Below are 8,091 nucleotides of genomic sequence, written 5' to 3'. Positions count from 1 at the left end.
CAGCTTTGCAGTCAATACATTTGAGTAAAATTTAAAGGTATACTTCCTGTAATGTCAATATACTGTATGCACTGAGAAAACAACTATTTTATCTTGAAGAGCTCAGTGATTAAACAGGTCTCAAACAACTCAGAATCATAAGGGGAGTTACATTAAGGTGTTTCCATCAGCTTTGTATTCAGTACTTTTGAGTAACATTGAAAAGTATACTTCTTTTGATGTCAATGTACTGTATGCACTGAGAAAACAACTTTTTTATCTTGAGGAGCTCAGTCATCAATCAGGTCTCAAAGAACTCAAAATCATATGGGGAGTTAAGTTAACGTGTTTCCATCAGATTTGCATTCAGTCATTTTGAGTAAATTAGAAAGATATACTTCTTTTAATGTAAATCTACTGAATGCCCTGAGAAATCAAGTTTTTTATCTTGAGGAGCTCAGTGATCAAACAGGTCTCAAGCTACTCAGAATCATATGGGGAGTTAAGTTAAGATGTTTCCATCAGATTTGCAGTCTGTACCTTTGTGCCAGATTGAAAGGTATACTTCTTTTAATGTCAATACACTGTATGCACTGAGAAAACAGCTGTTTTATTTTCATCAGCTCCGTGATAAAACAGGTCTCAAACAACTCAGAAACATATGGGAAATTAAGTTAAGGGATTTCCACCAGCTTTGCACTCAGTTCTTTGCAGTAAAATTGAAAGGTAAACTTCTTTTAATATCAGTACACTGTCTGTACTGAGATAACAACTTTTTTATCTTGAAGAGCACAGTGATCAATCAGGTCTCAAAGAACTCAGAATCATATCGGCAGTTAAGTTAAGATGTTTTGATCAGCTTTGCAGTCAGTACATTTGAGTAAAATTTAAAGGTGTACTTCCTGTAATGTCAATACACTGCATGCACTGAGAACACATGTTTTTAATCTTGAAGAGATCAGTGATCAAACAGGTCTCAAATAACTCAGGATCATATGCGGAGTTAAGTTAAGATGTTTGCATCAGGTTTGCAGTTAATTCCTTTGAGTATAATTGAAAGGTATACCTCTCTGAATGTCAATGCACTGTATGCACTGAGAAAGCAAGTTTTTTATCTTGAGGAGCTCAGTCATAAAAAAGGTCTCAAACAATTTAGAATCATATGGGGAGTTAAGTTAAGATGTTTCCATCCGCTTTGCATTCAGTACTTTTGAGTAAAATTGAAAAGTATTCTTCCTTTGATGTCAATGCACTGTATGCACTGAGAAAACATCTTTTTTTTTATCTTCAAGGGCTCAGTGATCAAACAGGTCTCAAACAACTAAGAATCATATGGGAAGTTAAGTTAAGATGTTTCAATCAGATTTGCAGTCAGCACCTTTGAGTAAAATTGAAAGGTATACTTCTTTTGATGTCAATGCACTGCATGCACTGAGAAAACAACTTTTTTTTATCTTGAAGAGCTCAATGATCAAACAACTCTCAAACAGCTCAGAATCATATGGGGAGTAACGTTAAGGTGTTTCCATCAGCTTTGCAGTCAGTACCTTTGAGTAAAATTGAAATGAGTACCTCTTTAAATGTAATTGCTCTGTATGCACTGAGAAAACAAGTTTTTTATCTTGAAGAGCTCAGTGGTCAATCAGGTCTCTAACAGCTCAGAATCATATGGGGAGTTAATGTAAGGTGTTTCCATCAGCTTTGCATGCAGTTCTTTTGTGTAAAATTGAATGGTATACTTCTTTTAATGGCAACATACTGTATGCTCTGAAAAAACAACTTTTTTTTATCTTGAAGAGCTCAGTGATCAATCAGGTCTCTAACAGCTGAGTATCATATGGGGAGATAAGTTAAGATGTTTCCATCAGGTTTGCAGTCAGTACCTTTGAGTAAAATAGAAAAGTATACTTCTTTTAATGTCAGAACACTGTATGCAATGAGAAAACAACTTTTTTTTTGTCTTGAGGAGCTCAGTGATCAATCAGGTCTCTAACAGCTCAGAATCATATGGGGAGTTAAGTTAAGATGTTTGCATCAGGTTTGCAGTTAGTAGCTTTGAGTAGAATTGAAAGGTATAACTCTTTTAATGTGAATACACTGTATGCACTGAGAAAACAACTTTTTTATCTTCAAGAGATCAGTGATCAAACAGATCTCATGAATCTCAAAATTATATGGGGAGTTAAGTTAAGATGTTTCCATCAGCCTTGCAGGCAGTACTTTTGAGTAAAATTGAAAGGTGTACCTCTTTAAATGTCATTGCACGGTATACACTGAGAAAACAAGTTTATTATCTTGAAAAGTTAAGTGATCAAACAGGTCTCAAACAACTCAGAATCATATGGGGAGTTACGTTAAGGTGTTTCCATCAGCTTTGTATTCAGTACTTTTGAGTAAAATTGGAAAGTATACTTTTTTTGATGTCAATGCACTGTATGCACTGAGAAAACAGCGTTTTTATCATGAGCAGCTCAGTGATCAATCAGGTCTCTAACAGCTCAGAATCATATGGAGAGTTAAGTTAAGATGTTTGCATCAGGTTTGCAGTTAGTACCTTCGAGTAGAATTGAAAGGTATACCTCTTTTTAATGGCAATACACTGTATGCTCTGAGAAAACAACTTTTTGTATCTTCAAGAGCTCAGTGATCAAACAGGTCTCAAACACATAGAATCATTTGGGGAGTTAAGTTAAGGTGCTTCCATCAGCTTTGCATTCAGTACTTTTGAGTTAAATTGAATGGTATACTTCAATTGATGTCAATGCACTATATCCACTCAGAAAATAACTTTTTTATCTTGAGGAGCTCAGTGATCAATCAGGTCTCTAACAGCTCAGAATCATATGGGGAGATAAGTTAAGATGTTTCCATCAGGTTTGCAGTCAGTACCTTTGAGTAAAATAGAAAAGTATACTTCCTTTAATGTCAGAATACGGTATGCACTGAGAAAACACACTTTTTTATCTTGAGGAGCTCAGTGATCAATCAGGTCTCTAACAGCTCAGAATCATATGGGGAGTTAAGTTAAGATGTTTGCATCAGGTTTGCAGTTAGTAGCTTTGAGTAGAACTAAAATGTATACCTCTTGTAATGTCAATACACTGTATGCACTGAGAAAAAAACTTTTTTATCATCAAGAGCTCAGTGATCAAACAGGTTTCAAACAACTCAGAATCTTATGGGGAGTTACATTAAGGTGTTTCCATCAGCTTTGCATTCAGTACTTTTGAGTAAAATTGAAAAGTATACTTCTTTTGATGTCAATACACTGTATGCACTGAGAAAACAACTTTTTTATCTTCAATAGCTCAGTGATCAAACAGGTCTCATGAATCTCTAAATTATATGGGGAAGTAAGTTAAGATGTTTCCATCAGTCTTGCAGGCAGTACTTTTGAGTAAAATTGAAAGGTATACTTCTTTTGATGTCAATACACTGTATGCACTGAGAAAACAACTTTTTTATCTTCAATAGCTCAGTGATCAAACAGGTCTCATGAATCTCTAAATTATATGGGGAGTTAAGTTAAGATGTTTCCATCAGTCTTGCAGGCAGTACTTTTGAGTAAAATTGAAAGGTATACTTCTTTTGATGTCAATGCACTGTATGCACTGAGAAAACAACTTTTTTTATCTTGAAGAGCTCAGTGATCAAATAGTCTTAAACAACTCAGAATCACATGGGGAGTAACGTTAAGGTGTTTCCATCAGCTTTGCAGTCAGTACTTTTGAGTAAAATTGAAATGTGTACCTCTATAAATGTCATTGCTCTGTATGCACTGATAAAACAAGTTTTTTATCTTGAAAATCTCAGTGATCAAATAGGTCTTAAACAACTCAGACTCAGATGGGGAGTTACATTAAGGTGTTTCCATCAGATTTGCATTCGGTACTTTTGAGTAAAACCAAAAAGTATACTTGCTTTGATGTAATTCACTGTATGCACTGAGAAAACAACTTTTTGTATCTTCAAGAGTCAGTGATCAAACAGGTCTCAAACACATAGAATCATTTGGGGAGTTAAGTTAAGGTGCTTCCATCAGCTTTGCATTCAGTACTTTTGAGTTAAATTGAATGGTATACTTCATTTGATGTCAATGCACTATATCCACTCAGAAAACAACATTTTCATCTTGAGGAGTTCAGTCATAAAAAAGGTCTCAAACACCTCAGAATCATATGGGGAGTTAAGTTAAGGGGTTTCCATCTGCTTTGCATTCAGTACTTTTGAGTAAAATTGAAAGGTGTACCTCTTTAAATGTCATTGCACTGTATGCACTGAGAAAACATCTGTCTCAGGACTGTCTGTACTGAGAAAACAACTTTTTTATTTTGAAGAGCTCAGTGATCAAACAGGTCTCAAACAACTCAGAATCATATCGGCAGTTAGGTTAAGATGTTTCCATCAGATTTGTAGTCACTACATTTGAGTTAAATTTAAAGGTATACTTCCTGTAATGTCAATATACTGTATGCACTGAGAAAACAACTATTTTATCTTGAAGAGCTCAGTGATCAAACAGGTCTCAACCAACTCAGAATCATATGGGGCGTTACATTAAGGTATTTCCATCAGCTTTGCATTCAGGACTTTTGAGTAAAATTGAAAAGTATACTTCTTTTGATGTCAATGCACTGTATGCACAGAGAAAACAACTTTTTTATCTTGAGGAGCTCAGTGATCAATCATGTCTCTAACAGCTCAGAATCATATGGGTATTAAGTTAAGATGCTTGCATCAGGTTTGCAGTTAGTACCTTTGAGTAGAATTGAAAGGTATACCTCTTTTAATGTCAATACACTGTATGCACTGAGAAAACAACTTTTTTATCTTCAAGAGCTCAGTGATCAAACAGGTCTCATGAATCTCAAAATTTTATAGCGAGTTAAGTTAAGATGTTTCCATCAGCCTTGCAGGCAGTACTTTTGAGTAAAATTGAAAGGTGTACCTCTTTAAATGTGATTGCACCGTATGCACTGAGAAAGCATGTTTTTTTATCTTGAGGAGGTCAGTCATATAAAAGGTCTCAAACAACTCAGAATCATATGGGGAGTTATGTTAAGGTGTCTCCATCAGCTTTGCAGTCAGTACCTTTGAGTAAAATTGAAAGGTATACCTCTTTAAATGTTAAAGCACTGTATGCACTGAGAAAACAACTTTTTTATTTTGAAGTGCTCAGTGATCAAACAGGTCTCAAACCACGCAGAATCATATCGGCAGTTAGGTTAAGATGTTTCCATCAGCTTTGCAGTCAGTACATTTGAGTAAAATTTAAAGGTATACTTCCTGTAATGTCAATACAGTGTATGCACTGAGAAAACAACATTTTGTTATCTTGAAGAGCCGGGTGATCAAATCAGTCTCAAACAACTCAAGATCTTATGGGGATTTAAATTAAGATGTTTCCATGAGGTTTGCAGTCAGTACCTTTGAGTAAATTTGAAAGGTATACTTCTTTTAATGCCAAAGATCTGTATGTACTGAGGAAACAACTTTTTTATTTTGTAGAGCTCAGTGATCAAACAGGTCTCAAAGAACTCAGAATCATATCGGCAATTAGGTTAAGATGTTTCCATCAGCTTTGCAGTCAGTACATTTGAGGTATACTTCTTTTAATGCCAAAGATCTGTATGTACTGAGGAAACAACTTTTTTATTTTGAAGAGCTCAGTGATCAAACAGGTCTCAAAGAACTCAGAATCATATCGGCAGTTAGGTTAAGATGTTTCCATCAGCTTTGCAGTCAGTACATTTGAGTAAAATTTAAAGGTATACTTCCTGTAATGTCAATACAGTGTATGCACTGAGAAAACATGTTTTTTATCTTGAGGAGTCAGTCATAAAAAAGATCTCAAACAACTCAGAATCATATGGGGAGTTATGTTAAGGTGTCTCCATCAGCTTTGCAGTCAGTACCTTTGAGTAAAATTGAAAGGTGTACCTCTTTAAATGTTAAAGCACTGTATGCACTGAGAAAACAACATTTTCATCTTGAGGAGCTCAGTGATCAATCAGGTCTCTAACAGCTCAGAATCATATGGGGAGTTAAGTTAAGATGTTTCCATTAGGTTTGAAGTCAGTACCTTTGAGTTAAATTAAAAGGTATACTTCTTTGAATGTCAATACATCTTAAGTTTAGATGGAAGCTCCTCAAGATAAAAAACTTGTTTTCTCAGGGCATTCAGTGGATTGACATTAAAAGAAGTATACCTTTCTAATTTACTCAAAAGTACTGACTGGAAGGTTGATGGAAACATTTTTCTCAGTACTATCTGTACTGAGAAAACAACTTTTTTATTTTGAAGAGCTCAGTGATCAAACAGGTCTCAAAGAACTCAGAATCATATCGGCAGTTAGGTTAAGATGTTTCCATCAGATTTGTAGTCCCTACTTTTGAGTAAAATTTAAAGGTATACTTCCTGTAATGTCAATATACTGTATGCACTGAGAAAACAACTATTTTATCTTGAAGAGCTCAGTGATCAAACAGGTCTCAACCAACCCAGAATCATATGGGGAGTTACGTTAAGGCCTTTCCATCAGCTTTGCATTCAGTACTTTTGAGTACAATTGAAAGGTATACTTAAAGCACACGGTATTGGGGGTAAGGTATTGGTGTGGGTGGAGAATTGGTTAGCAGACAGGAAGCAAAGAGTGGGAATAAACGGGACCTTTTCAGAATGGCAGGCGGTGACTAGTGGGGTACCGCAAGGCTCAGTGCTGGGACCCCAGTTGTTTACAATATATATTAATGACTTGGATGAGGGAATTAAATGCAGCATCTCCAAGTTTGCGGATGACACGAAGCTTGGCGGCAGTGTTAGCAGTGAGGAGGATACTAAGAGGATGCAGGGTGACTTGGATAGGTTGGGTGAGTGGGCAAACTCATGGCAGATGCAATTTAATGTGGATAAATGTGAAGTTATCCACTTTGGTGGCAAAAATAGGAAAACAGATTATTATCTGAATGGTGGCCGATTAGGAAAAGGGGAGGTGCAACGAGACCTGGGTGTCATTATACACCAGTCATTGAAAGTGGGCATGCAGGTACAGCAGGCGGTGAAAAAGGCGAATGGTATGCTGGCATTTATAGCGAGAGGATTCGAGTACAGGAGCAGGGAGGTACTACTGCAGTTGTACAAGGCCTTGGTGAGACCACACCTGGAGTATTGTGTGCAGTTTTGGTCCCCTAATCTGAGGAAAGACATCTTTGCCATAGAGGGAGTACAAAGAAGGTTCACCAGATTGATTCCTGGGATGGCAGGACTTTCATATGAAGAAAGACTGGATGAACTGGGCTTGTACTCGTTGGAATTTAGAAGATTGAGGGGGGATCTGATTGAAACGTATAAGATCCTAAAGGGATTGGACAGGCTAGATGCAGGAAGATTGTTCCTGATGTTGGGGAAGTCCAGAATGAGGGGTCACAGTTTGAGGATAGAGGGGAAGCCTTTTAGGACCGAGATTAGGAAAAACTTCTTCACACAGAGCGTGGTGAATCTGTGGAATTCTCTGCCACAGCAAACTGTTGAGGCCAGTTCATTGGCTATGTTTAAGAGGGAGTTAGATATGGCCCTTGTGGCTACGGGGGTCAGGGGGTATGGAGGGAAGGCTGGGGCGGGGTCCTGAGTTGGATGATCAGCCATGATCATAATAAATGGCGGTGCAGGTTCGAAGGGCCGAATGGCCTACTCCTGCACCTATTTTCTATGTTTCTATGTTTCTTTTTATGTCAATTCACTGTATGCACTGAGAAAACAACTTTTTTATCTTGAGGAGCTGCAGTGGCATCAATCCACTTTCAGACATCTCAGAATCATGTGGGAAGTTTAGTTAAGATGTTTGCATCAGGTTTGCAGTTAGTACTTTTGAGTAAAATTGAAAAGGTATACCTCTTTAAATGTCAATACACTGTATGCTCTGAGAAAACAACTTTTTGTATCTTCAAGAGCTGCAGTGATCAAACAGGTTCAAACACATAGAATCATTTGGGAAGTTAACCTAAGGTGTTTCCATCAGTTTGAAATAAGTACTTTGGTGTAAAATTGAAATGTATACTCCAATTGTATTGTCAAAGCATTATATGCACTGAGAAAACAACTTTTTTGTCTTA

This window comes from Mobula hypostoma, chromosome 1 (genome assembly GCF_963921235.1).
Source record: "Mobula hypostoma chromosome 1, sMobHyp1.1, whole genome shotgun sequence".
Lineage (NCBI taxonomy): Eukaryota > Metazoa > Chordata > Chondrichthyes > Myliobatiformes > Myliobatidae > Mobula > Mobula hypostoma.
This window is presented reverse-complemented; position numbering follows the sequence as displayed.